We start from the raw sequence: 26,762 nt of genomic DNA, 5'->3' as shown, positions 1-26,762 counted from the left end.
GATGGTCTCCGAAGGTTCATCCACCATTTTCCCAGGTTGCCAGCTTCCTGCGTAAAGCAAGCTTTCCTTTCCTACTATCACTTGGCTGTCAAGTATTGATTTTCGAGCAGTGAGTAGCTTCACCTGAATTCAGAACCTGTGCTCCAGGAACGCTACCTCTTTGTCCTTTCCTCACCCGAGTGTGTACAATCTTCCTGCTTCTCTCTCCTTAACCATTTAACCCACAGGGAAGACTTGAGCCCTTCTAGGATGCCTAGGCTCTTTGACCCCACGACATGCTTGGCACTAGGATTAGCCCCAAAGACTACATCTCCCACCTCTTCTTCTCCCTCTCCTGTCATTCACCCCCACTGTGGCCTTCCACTCCCTTCCCAGAAAAGGTAGGGCTAATGTCCCAGAGTCCCACCCACCCTCTCACACTCCTACTCATCCATCCTAAGGACAACACAGCATGGAAGAAGTATCTTGAAAGGTAGATGGGGGAGCCCTGCAGCCTGACCTAACCATGCCCATGGCTAAGGTAACAGACCCTTTTCCCAACAACACCAGGACTAAAGGCAGCATATCCAATGGAAAATGGTTATAATTGAATATAAGTACCAGTATTTGCTTTCTATTTTCTGGAGAAGAAAAAGAATTAAAAGATGGAATCAGATTACTTGCCTGTAAATGCTCTCCCTGTAATTATCCTAGATCTACTGACCACTGTTTCCTTCCATCCACTTTCAAAGATAACAGAAATGCACTGAGCGTCAGGCTGATTCTTTTTAATAAGAGTGCAGCCTCATGGCACATTCCCCTGCCAAGTCCAGTGGCCTAGGAACCACAAGCTTCACATGAGTTCCAGTAAAAGGACCCTCCCTGGGAACCAGCAAAGGCCTACTCCCCCCGCCCCACCCCCACAAGCATGCATTTCATAATTGTTGCTGCTGGTGCTCTTGAAGGGGGCATTTCTGGACAGGGATGCCCCAGTTTCAGCAAGTTCTCAGACTGGTTGAGAGGTATCTCCTGGACCTCCAAGCAGTCTCTTTACTGGCCATCACCACCATCCCCCACAGGGAGCAAACCAAAGCCCCTCCTTGGTTTCCCTATCACACCCTGTCCTCTGGTTCTTCCTCCCAGAAGCTGGTAGGCTTCCTCTCTAGGTCTCTCTTGATGTTCTCATGGCCCCAGGAAGAGGATGCCAAGCCCAAGTCCTTCCTGAAAAATGCCAAGAGGGGTCCTTTGGGCGGCATTACGATGTCAGCTTGCTCGGGCAGCAAGGAATGCAGAAGATCTTGAGGAGCTTGTCCAGGGCATCAAGAATAAGACCAATATCTGGATGTGAACAGGTGCCCATGGCTTCAGGAAGCACATGAGAGGTGTGTCATGTCCCTCCACACAATGTCCCACTCCTTACCTGTTTTGTGTTCCAATGTCAAGGCCATGGAAACAGAGGTAAAAAAAAAAATGGGGGGGGGGGGTCCCAGCTGCCAAGAGACAGGTTTTTTAAATTATTATTATTATTATAAGGGACAGGTTTTGAATGGATGGTCTTCAGAGGGGCCTCAGAGCAGCTTCCTCCTCCTGGTACAGCCCCTCCAGCTCCCCCTCAGCAAGCACTCCTGGTACAAACCATTAATGCTCTTCTCCTAACTCCGCCCAAGACCACAGCCTTCTCCCCATGTTCTCCTGGCCTATTGGAGGCCATGCTGTGACTCCCAGTGGGAATCTCTAGAAACCGAGGAACTCAGTTACTATCCATGCATGCCCTGAGCTCAGTGCTTGAGGTCTGTCTGACACTTCAGTAAACATGATCGATGGATGAGCCAACGAGCCAACAAGTCCGGCAGGCTCCAAGCGTCCACTTCTCCAAAGTCAGGAAGAGCCCAAAACACTGGCCTTCAGTTCTAGAGGTACCCAGGCAGCTTCCTCTGGGAGCCAGCCTGACTTTGCAGGACAGTAAGGGAAGCGGATGGGCTGGCAAGCAGAGATGACAATTCTCCTGACCATGACCATCCCCATACACATGTGGGTCATCCTCGTGGATATTAGCCAGCTAATCACAAGAATTTGAACTCAGGGGCCCATTCGACTAGCTCAAGTATGTATGTGTGTGGGGTAGAGAATGTATGATAAGTAACACCATGGAAGTTCAAAGCAACCCAAGAGTATGGGTCATAGACCTTGGAAGGCCTGGAACTGGAAACCCACATGACTTGACTACTTCAAGACAGCTTTACTTCTCTCTTCAAAGATGGGCTTTCTTTGCTTGGCCAAAGTTCCTGTGCTCCAAGAATGCAGCTCACATATACCTACCGTTATCTCTGCACTCACCTGCAATGCCCCACTACGGCTCTCTGTACAAACTCCCTAGATAGTAACCTCAAAGGCTAACTTGTGGATTTGGAGGTCGTTTATGACACACACTTCACCCCACCCAGGTCCAGCCAGACTTGACGAGATGGGCTTCTGTATTCCATTATCCGGCATACAACCACGGCCCCCTTGGTCCCTGCTGCATACTAGGCGGCAGGGACAATGGGAGAGGGGGCCACCCCCACTCCAAGTGTGAGTGGCCAGGCACCCTGGAATATGTCTAACACACTAACAAAGAACCAACATCTACACTCAACTAAAAATTAAGAGTCAAGTTCATGGACATACCCTCTGGGGATTTCCCCAAGCCCCTGTTACCTTTATCGTAATAATTCAAGGCCATTCCTGCTCTTTCAGCTTTGACTTTCATCGCTGGTGGTTCAGTCTCTTGCACTTTGCCCTCCTCTGTAAGCAACCCTTGGGTTGCATATTTTTCCCATGTAATTCAAGGAACATGCTTTGAGCACGACTGCCACCAGGCACTGAGCAGTGGGTCCCCTGCTTGTTCTTACTGGGAGGCATGTACATATAAAACCCAACTCTGGATGTGGAGATTTACTCTGCAACAGTGCAGAGACGAGAGCTGGGGAGTCGGAACACCGTCCCAAGGTGTGGGGGGCCATGCTGGCACAGAGGAGATGGGCTTCCTAAAGGGCAGCAGAACAAGGAGCAACACATGGGAGTGGGGAGGAGGGGTCGCAGAAGCAGGGAGAGGTCCACTTGGTAAGGCTCTATGATGGAAATTACAGCCCTTCTCCATGGGGTGAAATATTATACAACCAACAAAAATCATGGAGAAAACTATGATGAGCACCTAAAAATGTTGAAAGCCCATTATGAAGTTAAAGAAGGAAAAAGCTCTAAAGGGTCTGAAAGTGTTTTTGTCTAGAACCTCTCACCCTGCTATATATGCCTGCAGAAAGTATGGGGCTCATATGCAGGACGATGCTACAGGACAGGAGAGTAACAAGGGACTGGGTTCCCTTGCATGTCGTGTTTCCTAAGCATTCTGCACTTAGCACGGATTACTCCTGGAATGAGGACAAGTGGTCACAAGGCATTCCTCAGACCACCTTCCCCCTCATCCTGTAAAAACAGGAGTCAAAGAGGGGTAAATGCATTTGTGCAGATCAATCCAAGGTTGTGTGAGCGGGGCATGGGGGGTGGCCAAGTGGCCTGTGTGGGGCAGGGGTGGGGGGGGGGGTGATGTGACACGGGGAAGGGCTGAGAGTGAATAGATGGCAAAATCGGCCAGGGCCAGGCTGGCCAGGTGACCTGGCAGGTGTGACATGTTACATGGTTAATCAGTTGCCCTCTATTTGAGCTTGGTACAGGCTCAAGGGCCTGGATGAACAGGTTTGACTTCATCTCCTTTTTTTTTTCCAAGCTATTTAGTCACTTTGCTAAAACTCCTATTTTCCGAGTTATTAAACTTTCAAATTCCATGTTGATCCATTCCGAGCCCTCTTATGCATCTCTTCTTCTGCTTCTTCCAACTGGGCGCCCCTGGGCAGCATGAATGGAGACCAGGAGCCCTTCTAGGCTACAAAGGAGGCCCCTGAGTGACAGCCGGCTGGAAGTATCCTGAGAAAACAGAAGTTCAGGTACGCACATTCAGGCCACCTCTGACTTACCAAGGGCCAAAGACACAACGCATGTCACACATGACACACAACACACAGCACAGGGTAGTTTTTAATTTCCTACTGAACACAAGGGTGGCTGCACCATCAAGGGTCCTTGAGAAGCCTTGAGGAACAGACATTTCAGCATTAGGAGTCTGAACGTTTGCTATATGGTCCCACAAGGCGGGAAGAGTTCAAAAACCTCTGCCCCCTGGCAGCAAACTGGGCCCAGAGGCTGAAGGCACTCCCCAGACATGCCTCCCAATTAAAGGCAAGAGGAGAAGCCCTGTGGGAAAGGAGACAAAAGGTATAAGGCAGTAATAAGATGTCATATTCCGAAACTGAGGCTTCTCCTCAGCTATCATCTGAAAAAGACTGTAAGGACTGAGTACCTGCTAATTCCCTGGCATTAGCCAAATCGGCCCCATACTAGCATCTTCCACAAGTGTCCTCTCATTTTAACTTCACCACCAACTTGTAAGAGAAGTATCCTGTCCCCATTCTACAGATGACGTGAGCAAATGGAGGCTCAGAGAAATTAAGTGCCGCGGTGGGTGCGGAGCCAGTGCCACACACCTTTTTCATCCATTCCACAGATATGGATAGTGCTTGTCCTATGCCAGGCCTTGTGTGAAACTGATGAGCTACAACACCCAAACCCTCCCAATCTAGGAGGTGGAGACAGATGTGCAAACAAAGGCTGTGAAGTGCCGGGGCAGTGCTGTGAAGGACATGTGGAGGGCACAGGGCAAGCAGTCCCTGCAAACCACGGGGAGTCGGTAGGACAGCTTCAGAGAACAGTGCTTCCTTGGGCCAGTTTTAATCAGGATGAGCGGACATTCCTGCTTGATGAGGCTGGAAGGAGAGGCCCAGGCCCTCACCACAGAGCAGCCTGAGTCACAGAGCTATAGGAGGGAGCCGGAGGGCCCATGGTGCAGGGGGACCAATGGTGCAGGGGGACCAAGGATCAGGCCCCAAGAGGCAGCAGAAGGGCAGATGCGGGTGGGGCTCAGTCATCATGCTAAAGAGGCTTGGATGCAAGGGCAGCAAGGAATCCACTGACTCCGAATTATGTCTTGGGAAGGCAGTTCTGGTGGGAATGATGAGAAAGGGTGCTAGCAGAAGATCCTTGCAGTAATCCAGAAGAGCACTGCTGAAAACCCAAACAGAGCAGGTCCCAGGAAGTGGAGGGAGGCAGGCTGGCAACAGAGGTGCTAAGGAGATGTGATCAAGAGTCCAAAGGAGGGTCCAGGGAGTTGTCCAGAACAACTCCCAGATCTGGGCGACTGGATGGAACAGAGATAGAGGAGGTCGGTTTGGGGGCAAGTTGATGAGGTCATCATAGGAATGAGAGCCCTTCCCTGGGCCCGTCCAACTCTCTAGACCACCCTGCCACGTGCAACTAGGAATAACCTCCTCCAACAACCCTCTGCAGCCCAGAGGGAGCAGAGAACAGTCACCCAGCTGAAGGATGGCAAACATTCAGACAAAGGTGCCTCATAGGCCACAATAAGTCATCAATCAATTTAAGAAAGTTGCCAAGAGACAGTTACTTCAAGGCTGCTCCCAAATACGTGGCATTCAGGCGTCCTCAAAACCTCATCAGCAGCTGACCCCACAGCTCCCACACGGGCATCGTTACCACAAAGATCCAGACATAGCAGGAGTCACCAGGGCAGAGCCTGTTCCTGGAAGGCAGTCAAGGATTCCAGACTCACACAACTCAATCAATGAAGGCTTGATTGAGAAAAGAGAGGAAAGACTACTAACATTTAAATAGAAAATGGTCCCATTAACGAGAACCCCTATGATATGGCTGTGAAGGTTATCGCTTTGCTAGGGCTGCACATTTAAAGTAGTTACGGGGTAATCAAAACCAGAAAACGCTGACCGTCCCCCGAGGTCTCCAACTGCATCCAGTGCTGATAAGTGGAGTTATCAGCTGCCTTTTGTGTGCGGCCAGATGAGATATGGATCCGTGTGTGGTGGGGGGAGGAGGGGGCTGCCAGCATCCCCCACACGGCAGACTGCCATCAGCAGGCGACATGCTCGCCAGGATTTAAACAGCATCTCAGAAACCACTTTCAGGATAACTGTGGACCAACTAAGCACGCAGTATCCTGAATGAGAGGCCCTCAGAGGCAGGAAAAAAGCCAACCGGGAAGGAACAAATGGGGACGTGGATGCTGAAGGATTTGTTTTTAATCCTGCCCAGCGATCCTTTTTCAGCCATGTATTTCTGTCTCCCCAAACTCACAAGGATTGTAAAGGAAATCCATGCTTTAAGAGGGAAAAGAGAAATTGTACTCGTTAACTCAGAGCTCCCCTTGTCTGGCGGGATTAACTCACCATACCTTTAGAACCAAGAGCCAGCCCCAGTGCATGGGGTGCTTTTTAGGGGCAAAGAAGCTGCCACTTAAAACCTCTTTACAGGGACGCCTGGGTGGTGCAGGGATTAAGCATCCAAGTCTTGGTTTGGGCTCAGGTCACAATCTCAGAGTCATAGTCATGGTCAGGAGATCGAGCCCCCAGCTCTGGGGTGTACTGACCTCTGCCCTCAGCAGGGAGTCTGCTTGAGATTCTCTCTCCCTCCCTCCTGCTCACACATCCAGGGGCTCTAAAATAAAGAAATAAAATCTTAAAAACAAAAACAAAAACAAAACCTTTTTTACGAGAACCTCCAGCCAAATCCAGAAAAGCAAAGGGCTGCAGCCCAGAACAGGTGAGCCAACAGATACAAAGGAGCTCTGATAAAGTTTAAATGGGGATGGTGACATTAGCGTGTTTATAGAGCATTTGATTTACTTGCTAAGGCAAAATTCCAGAAGTATGACACACTGGGACCTGAGTGGAGGGTTTCTTCACTGCAGCCGTCCCTGACAGGCTCATTGTAAAGTAATGAATTTTGTGGACACTCGGAGAGAAAAAAATAGCTTCAAATGCTATGGATCGATGCTGCGCACTGCAGAGACACAGCCTTTGGTGTCTATGAGCTCTGTTTGGGTACTGCGCAGAGTTCAGCTGCAATCTGTCCCTTTGAAGGCCAGCAAAGGAGTCCCCCCAGGCCTGGGCACAGCGCCAAGGTCTCACACTCAAACCATATCCTGGAATATCCTGGTTCAAGCATTCCTGTCCTGATCCAGAGCAGGATCAGGTACTTCCAACACCTGCTCTGGGGACTCAGCGGGGTCTCTGCAGGTCAGCATCCATCCCAGGAAGTGAAGCAGAGAAGGCCTGGGATTTTTGTGGGAGGCTTTTTGTTTTGTTTTGTTTTTTGGCACAGTGAGGACTTTACACAATTTCTCAGCTTCCTCTCTAGGGCTCAATTCCCTATGTGCAAAAAAAAAAAAAAAAAAAAAAGAAAAATTTGAACCAAAACAAAAAAGGGAAAAACACCTATACAATCCTTAAAGTCCCTTTTCAGCTCCAAGTCTCTGTGATTCTATGACACCAAAATGCAAAGCCCTGGGACTCCCCCCACTATATATATTTCCCTCTGCCAGGGAAATGTACACGCAACTGACTGAACTACAACAAAAATATCAGAAATTATGATCTTGGGGATAAAAGAACATTTAGAAGCCACACAAACCAAAATGAAGAACCAACGTGGAATGGAATCTGACTTGAATTAGAAGGAACATCTAAAATGACAGGTTCAGAAAAGCCTGCCCAGAACCCTAGGCTACAGCTGACCCTGAGTTCACAGTCCCTGCCTCCTTTTGAAGGCAGGATGGGTCTTGGGGGGAGAGGGGTACAGGCTGGGAAGGAGCCTCAGTGCCAGGCCAGAGATTAGGGAGCCTCCCAGTTGGCACTGCAGCTGCTGCCAGGGTGGAGAACATGCAAGCACTGCAACAGCCCTGGTCTCTGGGGTGCGGAGCAGACCTCTCACTAGTGACATCCTTTTATGTCTTTTTATTTATTTTTTATTTTTTTAAAGACTTTATTTATTTATTCATGAGAGAGAGACACACAGAGAGAGAGGCAAAGACACAGCCAGAAGGAGAAGCAGGCTCCATACAGGGAGCCCTATGTGGGACCCGACCCCAGGTCCCCAGGATCAGGCTCTGGGCCAAAGGCGGCGCTAAACCACTGAGCCACCGGGGCTGCCCATCCTTTTGTATCTTTTTAAATTAGACACGTGCATCTATTCCCTTATTCAAAAGTAAATGAGAAAGGATGCATGCCAGGGCAAAGTAAAATCTGGAGACAATAAAAAAGACCCAGATTACTTCAAATTTCTCCTGATGAAGTGTCATTTAGAAATCTAAGGGGAAGGTTGCCGGGAGAGCTCAGGAGAGTGAAGGAAACAACGAATCAACAGGAGCCCCATGCTTCTGGCCAAGGGCACCTCCTTCTGATCCTCCCTCCTGCCCAGCCCCCAAGACAGCTTCAAGCCCAGAGCATCTCTGGTGTCCCTCCATTGCCTACAGCATTTGCCGCCTCCTCTCCTGCATGCCCAGGATCGTGGGCCGCCTACCAGACCACAGGTGGTATCCCCTACCCTCGGCCTCTAACAGTGCTTTTCAACCATTCTGGCCACTTGCCCCACTGAGCAAGGGTTTCTCACAGCTGGCTGCGAGGCCACCTTCCATCCCATGTGCTCTGCTCACCTGACTCTGACACAGCTCCCAGGGAGAGATGTGCTCTCAGTCCTCCCCTTGCAGGTGGGTGGGCTTATGGCTAGGGTAGGAGTGACACTGGTGACTTGGAGGCTAGGTCATGAAAGCCTTCATGAAAGGCACACTCACTTGGGGCCCTGGGAGTCCGGGAAGCAGCCTGACTTGCACTGAACTCACCGAACTCTGAGGAAGCCATGCCAGCCCCTGGGAGCGACCACCAGAAGAGAAAGAGATGCTGGGCCCCACTGCTCCACCCCCTGGAGTCCCAGCCAACAGCTGCCTGCAGCTGCATGAAAGACACGAAAGCCAGAATCACCGGCCTAACCCTTCCTGGAGTCCTGGTCTATAGGACGCCTAAGAGAGAATAAAAGGATTATTACTTTAAGCCACTAAGATTTAGGGTGGTTGGTTCAAAATCTCGAGATAAAGGATAACCTGCCTCTCAACAACAGAATCCCCAAGGTCTAGACCCCATTTCAAACTCACTTCAGGTTCCCACTTACTGATTTTAAGGCACAGAGCTTCACCAACCCCTTAAGTCAAGCCGTCAACTCCAGAAATTTATTTAAATAAATTCATTGTGTCTGCCTGTGTTTGCCTATTCCTCCCAAACAGTCCCCACTGATGTCTGCCTCCCTCAGCTCTCTTCCCGGCAGACAGTGGTCCTGGCTCTTCTCTCTTCCCTCGACCGTGGACAGCCAGTGGATGGCCCACGGACCGCCCCCAAATCCTGTTTACTCCCAGCACTGTCAGGGCCTCCCATGCCCCCTCCTGCAGCCACACCTCCATCCACCTGCCACCCTCTGCACCTGGCCCCCCGACTGCCTCCCAGCCCTCATCCCTCCAACTCCCCACACACAGAGCAGGAAGGACTATTTTTTGTCTTACACCCACGGTGTTCCAGAAAAGACTCATGGCAGCTTAAGCACAAAGAATTCTTAGCCTCGAACACTGTGATGGCCACCCTCTTTTTTGGGCACTGAGGCATGTCCCCCCATCATTCCAAGAATCAAATGGCCAATGCCTGGTGATGAGGTCTCTGCCTCCACCTACGACATGAAGGCAAATGCTGAAGACTCTGCCCCACACCCAGCCAACTCCCAGTCCCTCCTGAAGGCCCAACCCATTTGTCATCTCTGCTGGAAGGCCCTCTGTGGCAGCTGGGGCAGCTAGTCCCACACTCCGGTGCCCTGTGCCCCTGTTGCACTGTGCAGATACATTTGCACACTTGTCTGCTCACTGGCCTCCAGGGCAATGGAAGTCAGAGCCCCGCCATAACCCAGCTCTGTGGGTCCCTCTGCGCTCCTGCAGCAGGTTGCCCAGGACATATGTGGGGTGAATCGCTCACTCTCCTGGAACCCCCTTTGCCAGTGTACTTCCACTCCAAAGAGCACCCTCCCCACAGGTGCCTCACCCCTCCCACCCCAGCTGAAGTCCCCTCACGCTCCTCCACAAAAGGGGCCCCCGGCCTGCAGACAGCCCCCTCCGTAACTGCCTTCCCAACACCAGCTTGACTGTTCCTTCTATGCTTGAAGGTGCTTTGAGGAGCCTCTGTTCAGCTATCCAAATCTCCACAGCTTGATTTTCATGCACTTCTGAGCTGGCCCTCGTTGCCCTCTCTCAGGCCTCAAGCACATCAGGAGGAAGCCCGCTGATGACTTTTCCGGAGCTCTCAACAAAATGCATACATGTGGTTCTTGTGCCTGGAGGCAACGCTGCTCACTAGCACGGATGATGGCCTTCTTAGCATCCTGGGTCTTAACATTAGGAAAGTACTGGCACTGCTGGATGCCCCGCTTCTAGAATGGTGCCTGGTACCTACGAGGAGCCCAAAAGATTAGCTGAATGAATGAAAGAATGAAAGCTATCTGGCCTGGCCGCTGACCTGGAGAAACTGTGGTCTTCTGGGCCTCTTCACCACCAAGCCCTGGGGGCTGAGAGGTTGTATGACTCAGCCAAGGTCACCAGCAAGCCAGCGAGGGAAAGTGGAACCCCATCTCTTGCCTCCCAGCACACGGCCCTCCTTCTGCCCAACCCCAGCTTTCTCACCACCCACCCCTTCCATGTTCCAAAGACAGCATCTCCCAAGGAGTTCTGGACAGCGTCCAGGAGTATTTTTCTTCCTGGCTTTAAAACAAACTGTGACAAATGGCTCTGCAGATCTGGGCCATGAAGCTGAGCAAATGGGACTGCGACTCACACTATTAACTTAAATCTACTCAATGTTATTTCAAATTAGGGCATTTTAACCAGAAATTATAAAAAGTCTTGTTTGGAGGGGTGGGGTAGGATGTGTTTATAAGTTGCCAGCACATTCATTTACAAATCTACTTGTTCCTGGACGCCCTCAGCAATTTCAGATTTTTTTACCCATTCCCTATCCTTCCCTCCATAAAAAGTCCTGACTAAGGGATGTAAAGAATGATTCTTGGGGCCCGCTGGCCTAACCACTCCCCTAACCCTGACTCCTCACACCTATGGCTCATCTCCACCAATGGCAGCTCAGGTGGGGAAGCTCTGTTAGGAAGTTCTTCTTTCCCTGTAACTGAAATTGGGCTCAGGGGTCCTGGACACAGGATGAGCTCAGTCTCTTATGAGCCCATTCAGTGGGTAATAACCAAGCACCTTCTAGGCACCAAGCACTGAAACAGGCATGAAAGCTACAGAGGGAAACACAGGAGCCACCTTGACGCTCAAGGAGCTTGCCATCTAGAAGCTGTGAAACGTCTCCCTCTCCAGGCTGTACAGCCCGAGACCTCTCATGGCTGCACATATGACATGGATTCGGTTATTCGGTTCTCTTCCCTATTTCTTGCAAACAGGCCCCACATGGCCTTGGTCCCTCCAGATGTGTTGCTAGGAACCTCACGCTGTCCCCCACCTGTGGTCTGGCCCGCAGAGAGCAAGCACACCACCACCCTGGTGCTGGACACCGAAATTTCTTTCAGTGCAGACAAGATAGCTTCGTTTGGTGGCCACGTCACATGGCTGGCGCCCGCCAACTACAACCTGCTTCTTCCCACAGCCTCCCGCTCTAGCACGTGTGCAGCTGGATTCCCAACCTCACCTTTATCCCTGTTCCAACCTAACAGAAGGAAGACCATCGGCCTGCCTCGTGTTTGTCTTCCTTACCTACCAACAAACATGCTGTGTCTTCTTGTTTTAATGCCCTTTAAATGACGCGACCTTCACCTTCAGCAAAACTTGCTAGAAGGTGGCAGAAAGGCCAGGGGCAGAATCTCAGACACCCTCATGCAGCCAGAGAACCTGAACACGATGCTTGGGCACAAGACCTGTCCGTGCACTTGCCCTGCACTGAAGTGCACCGCATCCCCCCACCACTTGCTGGCACCCATGGCAGGCATTTTCAACAAAGGCTATTCCAATACATATTAAAAATACAAATAAATTTCAAGAAAATGTGTTCTTTCTGGTGGCTCCACTCTGCAAGTCCCTTCTCATCTAAATGCTTCCTCTTGGTCTTCAAGACAGCCAAACCCCGAGCCCACTCTCCTACCCATCCAATCCCCCCCCAGTCCTCCCAAAACTTGCCTCCCCCGCCCAACAAATCCGCCATCCATCATCCACATCAATAGGTTCTTACAGTGTCTTCCACCTTCCCATGTTGGTAAGCGAACAACAGTGAGCACAAAGGAAGAGGAAGGAGCAAAGGTAGCAGAAAGGAAGGATGAGGGAGGAACCGGGGTAAATAACAATGGTAGCACCAGCGACTCTCAGCACTGAGTCTTGCCAGGCCCTGCTCTGAATCCACACAACATGAAGTGTCTCATCCCTGTCTGCAGATGAATGTGGGCCAGTTAAGTCATCTGCCCAGGGCCACATAGGGAGTCTGTGCTCTGGACCATTCTACCTGCATCATCACCCAGCGAAGAGGCAGAGGTAGGGAGACAGACATGAAATGAAGCACTAGCCAGCTAAGGAGCTCTCTGCACAGGGCCCAGGGGAGGGTGGGGTCAACCTGAGAAGTCAGGGAGGGTGTCTCATGAAGATCCCCTTCATCCGAGTCTTAGGAACTAAACAGGAGTTGGGCAGGCAGCCCAGGGACCGGTATGGGGAGGGACTTATCCACATGTGAGCAAAGGGCACCACAAGGCCAGAGGACAAAGGATGAGTTCACTGAGAGGACTGCTGTGGGCCCTGGCTAAAAGGCTAGTATTAACCCAGGCAAAGATGGTTAAGTAGGGACCAGGTCTTCTGGTAAAGACAGGCCCTTCATCCTGCATACATCTAGTCACCCAGGCCTTTTTATATAAATCCTACCCACCTGTCCTACACGGGTGCAAGCCTCAGGTGTGGAGATAGGTGTTAACCAACTACAGATAAGAGGAAGGAAACCACATCTAGGACCAGACTACATACAGGGAAGGAAGGGTCCCCCTTCGCCCCCTCCCTCCATGCTGTTCCCACCTTCTCTAAAAGGAGAAAGAAAGTACAATGTAATTGCTTCTTCTATGGCTTGTTAGGTCAAATCCTTAGGGTTTCATTACTTGGCTTTTTCTAACTGTCAATATAAGTGTCTGGAAAATACATGGACTCATGGACCTCTAGGAAATCTTAGGGGGGTGTCCATGTCCTACTGTCATCAGATGACAAAACATGCATTTTTCTCAGGACTGGACAAGTGTCTCAGCTTCAGTCTGGATGCTGATGACATCATGTGACAACAGTGGATTCAGCTCAAGCTCAGAAGATGGAAAATAATTACATGTTTCTTAAATTTAATTTTTGAATGAAGAAGCATTTGGAACACACAAAAGAGTATAAAGAATAATACATAGCCGTACCTATCTGGGGCTGTCAAATCCTACTATGTTGTCACACTTGCTTAAAATTCTTTTTTCCAAGAAAGAAAGCCTCACAGACGCTGACCAAGTCTGAATTTCCCCGCTCCCCACTCGTCCCAGAAACATCATTCTGCACTCAGCATTTACCACTCCTGTGTGTTCTTAGGCTTCTGCTATGTATGTATAACAATATAGAGTTTTTGCACATTTCCAAATTGTTTAAAATAGCATCACTGTATATACACTCTGCATCTTTATTTGACAAAACATTTTTGAGAGTAATCTCTGTTGACATGTGTCACTCCAGAGCATTTTATTTGATTGTTGTATATTACAGTCCCTTGTATGAATGTTCACTATATATATCACAGTTTATCTATTCATTTTCCTGTTGATGAACTTTCAAGTGGTTTCCAACCCTTCACTACGCTAAATATTCTTGTAATTGTTCATCTAAGGGTATCTCCAGTCATGCTACGCATTGCCCAAATCGCTCTGCAACACTGCGACCCCAATTTATATTCTCAAGGTCAGGGTTTAAGTGTTCCTTCTGTTCCAGATCTCCATCAACTCCCTGGTATTGTCTGGCTATTCCATTTTCACCAATCTGATGTGGACAAACTGTTACCCCCTTGTTATTCTGAAGATGAATTTTATTTTATTTTTAAAGATTTTAAAGTGTGGTCTTGATGAATGATCTCAGAATTCTGGGTGCCTTCAAGCAGCCAGAGCAGGGAGGACCTGAGCGCCTCTGCTTGACAGGCAGGGGTCCACGCCTGTGGTGCAAAAGATAAACCTCAAAAGAACAAAGAGTGGGATTCAGGACAGAGGACAATTTGGCCAAGGTGAAGGCTAGAAATGCCAGTCACGTGGGGAAGAAGCACATTCGCTCAAGTTGGCAAGAAAATGTGGAAAAGGAAAAGTCTCAACCAGAATTAGACCCGGTGGTATAGAGCTGGGGCTGTGGGGCCATCAGGGAACAGGTGTCCTCAGCCGAAGGATGCAGCGGGGGGCGGGGACAGAAGGCAGAACCCTCGGGGCGGAGGTTCCTCTGCACCATCATCAATCACTGCATGCTGGGCCTGGAGAGCTCTGGGTGGCAGATGTCAGCAGGGGGCCACCGGGCCAGAGGCCCAGAGAGCCCGCAGCCACAACTGCTTCCTGAAGTCATCTGCCGGTTTCCTGTTCCTCTGCATGTCACTGCCTGAAATCATCCCACCACCCGAACCTGCAGCCTCCACTCCCCCACCCCCGCCCCTAAAGCAGTTCTGCATGAACCACAGGGATTTAGCACCAGTAACAGCAGAGGCTGCCTGCAGGTCTTGGTCTGAGAAGCACAGTGTGAACAGTGAGAGGGGCTGGGGTTGTATCGCCACACTCGCCAAATGCTGTGTGACAGCTCTGGAGCCGGGTCATCTTGTCCTGCTCCCTGACTCACAGGAGAGGGAACTGAGGTCAACCTGTGCAAGGTCACATGGCTAGTGGCTGACAAGGAGTCTTCTAATTCCCAGGTCAGTGCTCTCGTCTCTCCCACAAGGCTGCCCCTCTCCTAAAGGCCCATTCACCTCAGTGTTAGAATCCAGCTACTTTTGTATTCACACCCTTTAGTCATCGAGAAATCCCATTTGGGAAGGATACTCTTCGTCGGGGGCCTTGACTCCCTCCCCTGACAGTCCTTTGTGTCCTTGACTCCTAGCTGCTCATCAGTGGCTCTGTCCTCTTTTGTGCATTTATGACTATCAGTGTGTGGGAGCAAGAAAGAAGTTTCCAGGCCCTGTGCTCAGAGGCTGGCCCTTCTCAGCTGACACGGCCCCAGAGCCAGCCTGCCCCAGTCACACCCATCCATGCCTGGTGCTCCAGGGGCTCCAGGCACAGCAATCCCAGAGGACAGGAGGAGGAAGTGGCTTCCTGGCATTAGCTTGGCCTCCCTCGGGACTGGGCCAAAGCCAAGTCTCATGATGCCATGTGTGTACACAAGAAGCTTTCCCGTGGACGGTGCAGCTGACCAGCCAACCCCTTGAGCAACGCAGACCATTGTTCCTACGCCTCAGTGAAGAAGCTGAAGTCCAGAAACGTCTGATGATTCACCCAAGGTCATAAAGTTAGAAGGAACCAGGGAAAGGGTAGGAAACCAAGGTTTCCCTTTCTGAGGGCAGGACTTTCCCCAGCTAATTGCTACTCTCCCCAAACTAGGGGCCGGAGGTCACTGCACCCCAGTGTAATGCAGGACACACTTCTGTGTTCTGTACTCCACTCTGTGACACCAATGCCTTAGAGCAGAGGACCTGGGCTTCCTTCATCTAGACCTCTACCAAAGAACACCTGTCAGCAGTCCCCACATAGGAAATGCTACCATAAAAAAAAAAAAAAAAAAAAAAAAGTGAACCCGGGATGGCTTGGTGGCTCAGTGGTTAAGCGTCTGCCTTTGGTTCAGGTCATGATCCCAGGGTTTTGGGATCGAGCCCTGCATCAGGCTCCCTGCTCAGCGGAGGAGTCTGCTTCTCCTTCTGCCTCTGCCACTCCCCACTGCTTGTGCTCCCTCTCTCTCTTTCTCCCAAATAAATAAATAAAATCATTAAAAAGAAAGAAAGAAAAGAAAGAAAGAAAGAAAGAAAGAAAGAAAGAAAGAAAGAAAGAAAGAAAGAAAATACAACTACATGTTCCTCAAACTCCTTCTCTCATTTCCCCAAGAGTCACACGAGGGCCAACGGTAATCCAACAGCACCCCTGTCCATTTGGGGCTATCAAAACATCAGGGACCTACCTGGAAAATACCATAGGAAACTGCAGTTACTGGGCACCTATTAAGGAGTGACTCCAAATTACAAACCGAGGTGATGGCAGAGAAGCCAGCAAAAAAGGACATCTGTGCAGGGGGTAGCGATCAGAAATGAGGCTGGCCTGAGTCGCCAAGGGCCACCTGAAGAAAACCTCTTTATTCTAGAACCTCAACTGGCTCCAAGCGTAAGGACTTTTCCAGAAATCCTAGATTAAAAGGGCAGGCTCAGCAGCTGGTTACCATAACCTAGCCACTACAGCTGCCGGTTACTGAACCAAACACATCTAGGATCAGTTGACTTTAGAAGATCTCGACCTTGAAAATATGGGTGGGTCTCAGCTACTCAGCTGAAGCCTTCAAGAGGAAAAATGAAAGTGTCTCTAGTGAAGAAGAAATCAAGCCTCAGACCACAGGGTAAAATCCCGTTGAGTTTCCAGTACTCGGGCCTGTCCTAGGGACTTCAAACTTGCCAAACCCACAACCACAAGAATAATTCCAAAATTTAAATCTCCTTATGTGTGTTTCTGTGTATATACATTATACACATTTGTATATGTGTGTAAATATACATATACACGTACACATGCATACATATATACGTTCATGCTATAAATATTTATGTTCTCTTTCTCAGGAGAACCACTTATCTGATACTGATTTTTGTACGTAGGATGGTTCTAGAGGAACAGAATCCTAAATATGTGTTTTCTCAAATGGTTCTGGGGTTTCTGGGATTGGCTTTCTAATCTGAATAAATGTGAGGGCAAACAACTCGTTAAAAAGAAAAAGGAAAGCAAAGAGAAAGCATAAGCTCAAGACACATCAATGTGATTATCAGCCACTAACACAACAGCAGCTAGCTACCCTGTGGGGTGGATGACCAGAACGGCCCCCAGTAGGAGTCAACTGTGTCAGGTCCCCATCAGACACTGCTGGTGGGAATGTGGGGTGGCACAGCCACTTGAGATAATCTGGCAGTTTGCTATAAAGTTACGCATACACTCACTGAATGACCCAGCAATCCCACTCCTGGTATTTACCCAAGAAAAATGAAAGCCTATATCCACACAGAGACTTCTACATGAAATAGCAGCTTTATTTATAATCGCCCCAAACTGGAAACAACCCAAATGTCCATCAATGGGACATTTTGTCCATCACAAAACATGATACATCTGTACTACGGGATACCACTCAGCAAAAAACATGAACTAGATCCACGCAGCCACATGCATGAATTATGAAAAGCATTATGCGGGGTGAGAGAAGACAAATTCAAAAAGGCTTCATACTGCAGGATTCAGTGAAGCCCACATTCCAGCCAGGGCAACACCATAGTAACAGGTACCAGATCCATGGCTGCTGTGCCTGCAGGTGTGACCAGGAAACTTCCTGGGGTGAGAGGAGGGTTCTCTACTGGACGCTGATGGTGATCTACACAAATGTTTATGTTGGTCAACACTCAGAGAACAGCATACTTAACACTGGGGAATTTTGCTATATGTTAGTTACAGCACAATAAAGCGGATTAGAACAATACTGGGTTCCTGTTCCTCAGTAGACAGTGGTCTGTGCAGGCCGTGACCTGGAGAAATCACATGACCTTGCTGTGCCCCGACTGCCCTGTCTGGATGGGGGGCGGAGGGGGGGGGGTGCCAGTCCTCAGACCTGAAACTGTTCTCTGATGAAGTCAGAGAATGCGAGTGAATGTGCAGAGCCTGGACTGATGTGAGAATTCAGTAAACGTCCGCCTCTGCTTCCCTCCTCAGTGCAAAGGAGTCACCCTATGGATCCATATGCCTTCCTACTAGCCCCAGGCCAACCACGCAGCAGAGGCCCCAGTGAAGCTGAAACCCTGGGCAGAGCAGGGGGGCAAAGGCTGGGTCCAGCCGGACAAGGAGGGGGGCCTGCAGCCCAAGTGGGGCCCAGACAGTGGGGGGGAGCCTGACATGGCTGCTCTGGGGCTGGAGGAAGGGAAGCCTGAGGATAGCACAGAGGGGGTGGCAAGTGCAGGGCTGCTGTTGACCGTTGTGCTCCAGGCCAGCCTGGATGGGGCCTTCCAGGCCTCTCATTTCCTCTACCTTAATGAGAGGTCATGTAGCAAGGGCCTGCCCACACTGCATCATCTCCAATCGCTGGCTTAAACACAGAGCTGAGCTGGAGCAGGACAAAGTCTCCTTTATAACACCCTGTGGCTTGTTCCCTCTGCTGTTTGGACCCTGGGGCTGTGGGACACGGAACACCAGCTCTGGCCACGCCCCATCCCTTCCCACAGGCGCCAGGAGAGCGCATTCCTCTGCCTGGCTTCTGGTTAAAATGCCTTTATCATGATCTTCAGGAGGAACTAGAAACTTCTAGGGGGTGGGGGTCAAACAGAGGACGGATCCACAAGACTTCGAGGAACTATAAAAGGCTTGGAAGCAGACGGTGCCAGTTCGTTGGTGTGTCTCACTTTGCTCCAAAAGTTCCTCCCAGCACAATACGCTCAACAGGCCAAGTCGGGGTTAGTTTTTGGCTCATGAAGAGTGAAGGCCAGAATGTCCTCAAGGCGCCGGAGGAGAGCAGGAACAAGGCACAGAGTGGCCACCAAAGAGTGCCTCCAGGAGACCAACATCGCCAGAGGCAGAAGCAAGTGAGTTTTTGGTGGAGAAAGACAAGGGAGACCACTAAGGATGGTCAACAAAGCTAGGCAGGGGCTCAAGCAGTGTGTCCCTCAGGTCACGAGCCACTGCCACCAGCCGGAGAGCCTGGTAGCTGACCTGCACATCCTTGCTCCAGGCGGCACCATCTCCGGTAACGTGGGTGTCTCCCCAAGCCTTCCCCCAGCACGTCATCCGATGACAAACAACTCACTTCCCCGGGACCCTCTCATTAGACTACTATTCTCTTACACACAAATGCCGGTGCAGGTTCTTTCCAAAAAACCCAGCCCAATGCATGACATCGGCACTGCACCCTGAAAGTACTGGAAAAGAAGGCAAAAATGAAGGAAATCCTGAAGAACAGGCAAAAGAGCAGCAGCCCCGACAGACACGGAAGAGTGAGCAGATGGAGAAAGCTGGAGATAACAATGGCTCATGTATTAGACACACAGGTACGGTAGGTAGCAAAGAAAAAAAAAAAGGGTGAGGCAGACGGGCAGGCCAGACCCATGCAGTCCTGCCCAGTCAACAGGGTGAGGAACCCCCTCCGAGCGGCTGACACTCTCAACGTCCAATGACGTCAAGGCCAGTAAACACTGAGGCCAATGCAGATAATCAATGCTTGGAGATTTCTGGAGCCTGGTGACAGCAGCCCCGCCAAGATTGAGACAAGAATGGCAAGATATCCGGAGGAATGTGACAATACGGTCCAAAGGTCTCTGGCATTTATAGCTAGCCATTCTGTACTATGGCCTAAATCCAATCTCCAAATGGCCACCCATGTGCAAGGCAACCTGCAGCCAGTCAGCCCACCAGGGAGGCACCCAGTCCCTGAGCGGGTACCGGGCGCCAGGCACACGCACCCACTCTCCTCCCGGAGCCCCAGTCGGTGTTCACACTAACCCACATTGAGTGGCTCCTATTGTTTTACAGACGAGGAATTAAATAGGAGCTTAGAAGAGTTAAATAGCTTGCCCCAAATCCTACTGCTGGCTCAGGAACAAATGCTTAGTGCAAGTTGGCTGGGTGGACAGATGGAAGGATGACTGGAAGGACAGATGGACAAAGGAAAGGCCAGGCTGACAGATGGCTTCAGTGTCATCCTCCTCCTGGGACGACACTTGGACCCTCTAGGCCTGTCAGAGGAAGCAGGGAGAGCGGTGGGTAAAGTAAGAGTGGCTGTGCCCGAACAGAATGGCGCCAATAAATATCTATGACACCTCTGTGCTGTCGGAAGTGGAGGAAAAATTAAAAAAAAAAAAGCCACAGGAGACAGAAATAGCCTCTCCATGCGTTTAAGTTTTCAAATTCAGAGAGAAAAGCCTGAGGGGCCCATGGTGGCCATCCCCCGGCCTCAAGGGCTTTCCTCTCGGTATTTGTGGGCTCAAAGTTTTCAGTTAGACGAGAAACAGGACACACCAGCGATCACACCCAGAGCAGGAGAGGCGCCTCACAAAAGCCTTTCCCCCCCGCATCTAACTCTGCTTTGTTTAAAACAAGATCAGATTCAGCATCTGCACTTGTACTCGCTGCCTGACAAAAACCAGATGCCAGATGCCTGCCTGCCCTGCATCCCGGCCCCTGCCCTCAGGAGTAACGTGAGTCAGCCCGGCCGAGGGAACCGGCGCTGTAACAAAGAGTGGTCTAGTCCCAGGGCCTAGCTCCACGCCCGCGAGCCTTTCAGAGAAGGCACATTTTCAATCTCCTGAGAAGAGGAAAGAAAGATTTTTTTAAAACCCCTCATTCTTAGTCTAATCTGGAGGTCTGGAACTTCTTCCCACAGCTCCAGGTCTAGCTCCACGGATGATAGAGACACTCAAAGCTGGTCACCATTCCCCTGCACAAGCCACTTGACCTTCTAGTACCTGCGGAGACAGCAGCCATCTCCCCGCCACAGCTCCTGAGCAGGGAGCCCCTACCCGGCAAAGCTAGAAGGCCTTGTGGGGCAGGTCAAGAAGTGAACTCACCCTCCAAGAACACTAAGATCCCAGAGGTAGGAGAGGCAGCCAGCAAGCTCTAGCCCATTCAACGCAGACCTCTGAGCAAACCATGTAACCTGAAGGGGCGCCTGGGTGGCTCAGTGTGTTGAGTCTGTTTGCGGCTCAGGTCACGATCTCAGGGTCCTGAGATTTCAGGGTCCCTGGATCGAGCCCCATGTCAGGCTCCCTGCTCAGTGCAGAGTCTGCTTCTCCCTCTCCCTGTTTCTGCAAGCTCTGTCAAATAAATAAATAAAATCTTTTTAAAAATGTAACCTAGGTGGCTCAGTGGTTGAGTGTCTGCCTTTGGCTCAGGGCGTGATCCCGGGGTCTAGGATCAAGTCCCACATTGGGCTCCCTGCGAGAAGCCTGGTTCTCCCTCTGCCTGTGTCTCTGCTTCTATCTCCGTCTCTCTCATGAATAAATAAAATCTTAAAAAAAAAAAAGGTAACCTGAAAACCACATATCAACCTGGATCCTACATAAACAGCAGTTAGCAATGCCACCCTGTTATAGCTGTAGATCTGGCTTCCATGAGGATCTCCCACCCAAAGGTGGAGCAATCGAAGTCTTATGCTAGGAGGAGGCCCTTCTCCCCCTGGGGCCACATCCACTGCCCTGGCCCCCTAGCCCCAAGCATGCTCTGGCCTGTAGGTGGATGGGTGGGGGTGCTGGGAAGAAATGCAGGAATACAAGCTCTTAGCTGCCTTTGCCAGGAAATGATACCTGTTATTTCCTCACTCATCTTATTGGTTAAGATTGGTCACATGACCCCACAACACTGCAAATCTGGGGAGTATGTGCAGATCTGTGTTGTCCCTGTCCCATCATCTTAAACCCTGGCCTCTCATTCCCAAGGCCTAACCCGTATTTTCAGATGACTTTGAGGTCCCATTACTTAGATCTTCCATCATTACCTCAAACCCCAGTGACAAAGACTAGATAGCATCGCCCTAAAAATCAGTCCCCTCTTTCAAATTTCCATTTTATGTCATTTCCCAAGCCATCACACTCAAGTACTTCCCCTTTTGCCCACATCCAATCAACCCTTCTCTTAGCAGTTATTTTATTCCTCTACAATTTTCCTTTCTTACTGCTTTCAACTCGAATCTCACCACCTATAACTGAATTATTCCACTAGGCTTTTCCTGTCTTCCCTTCTGACCAACCAGGTCCATGGCTGCCACCCCATCTCCTAGCTTCTCCCCTGCTCACGACACTTCCCACTGCCTCAGTCAAGGGTCACCTTCTAATAAGCCTGTAGCTCGAAGTGCTCTAGGATCTGCTTGTAGAATTAGGACATAATCTCACTGTTCTCTGACAGTGCCATGTCCACTCCTGTCTCTGCAGGCCTGCTCATGCCGTCCATGGCTCGGAATGCCCTTCTGCTCTTCCCACGCAAATCCTAATCCAGCCTCAGGATCCACTCCAAACAATCTCCTCAAGCTTCGCCCACCAGTGGACTTACCTCTCCTTTTCTGGCTCACCCCCAGGGCTCAGCACTAGCTCTGAATAGTGTGCCTTTTGATGATAAGCTGAGTTGTATTTTTTTATAAGCATAAATCCTACTTCCTGCTCTTTTGAGGGAGTGTCTACAGGTTGCCTTCAACTATAAGTAGCAGAAAACACCGACTCAACTGGCTGAAACAGTGAAGACTGGAAGTATGGAAGTCAACCTGCTTGGTCTTCAGTGGCTCCGCAATCAAGGACCTTGGTTCCTCCCCTCTGAGGGCTCAACGGGTTTACTTTCCTCATGGTGATACAATGGCTGCCTCATTTCCAAAAATCTAGTCAAAGGAGCTGTCCTTTTGTGTTTCTAAGAGAAGACTTTTTTCCCAGATCCCCACAGCGGACTTCTCTTATCTCACTGGCCAAAACCCTGTCACTCACTCATGTCTATGCTATGACCTTCATGACTGGCTTAGATGGGTCAGCTTTTACTCTGGAGCTAGAAGCACAGTCATTTTTCCTTGAGTAGTACAGGGAGAGAGGCATGACCTTTGAACCAAATCAGGGCTCTGCCATCGAGGAAAGAATAGCTGTTGTGTGGGCAACCAACAGTGTCTCCCACAGGCCAGGACCCATGTCACATATTTATGTTCCTAACTTGCCACCCCCATCCTGTGCTGGCACATAAGGATGCTCAAGAATTAGCTGTGGAATTGAGCTGAACTAGAAATTATCCTGTGGGTGTGAGAAAATAGTGAGCATTATAATAGAGTGGCACAATTGGACATTTGTGCAGAGAAGCTGGAAAGAAGGCCAATAAATCCAAACAGATGCAAAAAAAAAGTACTTAGCAGAGGAGGTCTGGGACGCTCTGGTCCAAGCCCTTGGCTGGGCCCAACTCCCAGTTCCACAGATAGGGAATAGGCCACAGGCCAGAGGGCTGGGCTTCTCCCAGCAGGGCCCAGCTGGGCTTTCTCCTCAGTTCAACCCTTGCTTCCAATGGGCCAGCGATCTACGAGATCAGCCCACAACCTGTCAGGCACAAAGGAGGCTCACAATGAGGTCTGTCGGTGCCTAGCAAGTAACCAAGCACTTTGCGGGTACACACAAATCTGCTGAATCAGAGAACACTCGAGGTCTGTGCTGTCAAAGCAAGTGCTCCCATCACTCTGGACTAAAGAGTTGGCCCCTTAGGTTTCCCTGATGGGTCTCTCCTTCCTCATTCCTCTCGGGCCACCCTGCTCAGGTCTTTGTCTTTATCTCAGCTTTCCAGCACACTTTCCTGGATTCTCCAGGCTACTGATAGCCCTCCCGCCCCAAGTACACATGTCTCCACCTGAGGCTGGGAAATGTGCCAAGAATTGCATAGAAGATACATGGAACACAAGGTTCTGAAGTCCCGCTGATGGACCATATCTACATCACAGGGTCTGTGAGTTTTAGCTCTTTGAAATTTCAGTGTTCTCTCTCAAATACTGCAGTAGGCATTTCCCTGGCTAAAGCAAACTGTGTTAAATGCAGCATACTCCAAGAGCTCACTGACTATAATACGTATTCAACATTCAATACGTATCGACTGGACAACCATAAAGTTAAACCCTACGACACTGTCGATACTCAACTGTTGTTGACCGACAAATGTGGCAAAGTCATACAACTCAACCTAATAGCTCTGTGCCAGGCAACAGGTTAAGGAGCGCCAACCATGTTCAACAACACAGACATAATACCTGTCCTTATGGAGCTTACAGTCTGATGCATCAGATCATTAATTAAAAAGTAATATACCATCTAGCTTCACTCCTGTAATTAATTATATGTGTACTTATTTGTATACTGCTTGACTTCTTTGCGAGCCTATAAGCTACACAAGGATGATGATGATTGTTGTCGTTTCCATATAAAACACTGCCAAGCACATAGCAGAACATGCTAGATGTTTGCTAAGCTTAATAACTCATGTTAAAATAGGTAAGTGCAGGTGCTGTGGAAGCATGGGGGGGGGGTATATGACCAGAAAACTTCAGTAACTTGGAAATCCAGATGTTGCTAATAAGGTTGAATTAGGTCTTTGCAAAATAGGTCTTTATACCATGTATAACCAATCGGCAGCGTACGTACACAGGGCTTCACATGGACTACTTAAAACACTGTTTTCACGCACAATCCAGTTTTTCAGAAACTCCATTTACATAAACAATTGGTGCACTAATTGCAAATCATTCTTATTTCTCTACTAAAACAGGATCCCCTAAGGATCTTTATTGGGAGCTCTATTAGCCTAGTTTGAGTTACAATATTTACTTAAAAGTAATAACAGTGAAGTCCTTGAAAAATATTTGGTAATTCAAACATTTTACTAATTCAAACTAATCCTCCTCACTAGTCTACGTTGGGAGGGGTTCTATCACCACACCAAGAGGAAGTACCAAAAAGTCTGCACCTATAGGAATGTTCACCAAATTCCTTAGCGGGAGGATACTTCTGATGCCACGGACCCGCAAGGGACCTGAGCTAACCTCAGAGAGGTTACAGAGAGGGCTGCAAATGGCAAATCGAGAAAGGGCAATTTGAAGAGCGACCGTAATCCAATTAAGTCTAATAAATGACACACATGTGAAGTCACGTTCCAATTATAAGCAGAGACCACATGAACATTTTAGACCCGCACCCCTGCTCTTTTGATTGATCTTGCTGTAACGTCATGACTAATGTCAGCCAACAACACTGACCGGCAGGCCTCTTATCTATCTCGCAGCCTCTCCCTGAGAGCTGGCCCTGGATGTGCTGCGCAGACATCCGTGAGCTTGGATGGTATCTTCCTCTCATTTTCTGCACTGGCTCCAAGATTTACTAACACACTGGTCACATTCACGGAGCATCTTGAACTCTCTTGACCCGGCAAATGATCAGCAGGTCCCCATACCAAAAGCAAACAAAAACCTGTCGCCAGCAAGGAAGACCCCCCCAGTCTCGCTGAAGGATGCCAAAGTCCCCATCCTGCCTCCTTTGCAGAACCTCGCAAATCTCTCCGATGCAGGCAGGATGATCAGGGGTTGGAGGAGATTATGCTCTGAATGTCTTAAGAGATTAGTTACTTAAAATCCTCCACATGACTTCAGTCATCCCCGTTACAGATGACAGAGTAAAAGCCTACTTGATTAAAGCTGAATGCCTATACATTTGCAAAAGGGAAAATATGCAGAAGAAAACAAGAGTCAGATTACTGATGGGCACAGCACCAGCTCCAGGACATTGGGGGCTGCTGAATAAATTATGACAAGGAGGCACATGCAGTAATCACAGATTCACCATAAATACAGCAGCCCTCGAGGCTCTCGTATTTACTTACTTTCCCCTAAAGCATAGACTGAATCTGGCCTTGTCTTCAAATGAGGCCTGGCTCTCCCCAAATTCCAAATATGGGAAATTACAGCTCTTCTGTGGCAGGGGTAAAAGTGGGAAGGCAAATGTTTGGATTACGTAATGTTTTAATTTTAAAACAAAGACTACGTATAGCAGAAGCTTCTCTTCTGTGAGGGGTGTTCTCCAGCGCTGCCCCTCTCTCCCCAACCCAGGCCGTGGCAATCTTTAACTCACCTCCAGAACACTTCCCCTTTAAGAGAAGAGGATTACCCATGAGATCCCTAAGGATTCTCTTCAAATACATTCAAGCCAAGAGGCACATGGGTTCTCAATCTACTTTCTACCTTCCAGAAGTTCACTGGCAGGGAGTTTCTCTGAAGCGTTGGATTCATCCGTGTGACAAGAGTCACAGATACTGTTCCTCCAGCACCCCACCCAGCTGGGGACCCCAGCCCCTTCTGACAGAGGGACAGAGGAAAGGCTGGGCAGGGCACTCAGATGTGATCTTGCCTGTCTCATGAAAGACTAGAAGACAGATGGCAAAACTGTCCAGCATGCTTTCTTTGGCACTACACCATCAGAAGACCTTAAGAAGTTATTCAGCCCATCATCTCTAACCAGCGTCCTAAAGGGTGGTCTAGTTTCGGGATTAATCTAGGATGACTCTACCTACACAGTCACTCTCTGATAAACTGCCAGATGTGTCCATCTGGGAAGCAGAATTCCAAAGAGACCAGCCAACTCCAAACCAACAGGAAACCACCACAGAGCAAAACTGATGAGGAGCACCAGAAAGGCCTCCAAGAAGTGCTGCTTGCCAGGAGAAGGATGGCCTCGTCCAGCATTTCCAACCTGCCTGGAACCTAAGACTTAGGTGACTGGTTGGAGAAAAGGGAAGTAGCACTGATGGCATTCAGGAGAAGTGCAGATCAGTGAGTGCTCAGGGGTAGCCCAAGGTGAAGGGACAATGGCACTTGGCGAGATGTAGACTTGGAAGAGCCTGGACCCTGCTGAGCCGTCTCAACGATTTCTGGAACCCAGGCCCACCCTGGAGAGGTCCCTGAGCTGTCCCCATGACAGCCTTCCCCTCCCAAGGCTCCCTGAGGGGGAGCCACTGTGTGGGGGAAGTAGGGAGGCAGA

General features: G+C 49.7%; 1 protein-coding gene across 4 annotated transcripts in view; it reads right to left on the bottom strand.

Moving 5' to 3' along the window:
• Positions 1-26,762, bottom strand: part of IGSF3 (immunoglobulin superfamily member 3) — a 91,434-nt gene that overhangs the window by 53,029 nt on the left and 11,643 nt on the right. The window lies entirely within an intron of this gene.

Source organism: Canis aureus, chromosome 12, assembly GCF_053574225.1.
Source record: "Canis aureus isolate CA01 chromosome 12, VMU_Caureus_v.1.0, whole genome shotgun sequence".
NCBI classification, from domain to species: domain Eukaryota; kingdom Metazoa; phylum Chordata; class Mammalia; order Carnivora; family Canidae; genus Canis; species Canis aureus.
Note: the sequence above shows the minus strand (reverse complement) of the source record. Positions and strands in the feature narration are given on the sequence as shown.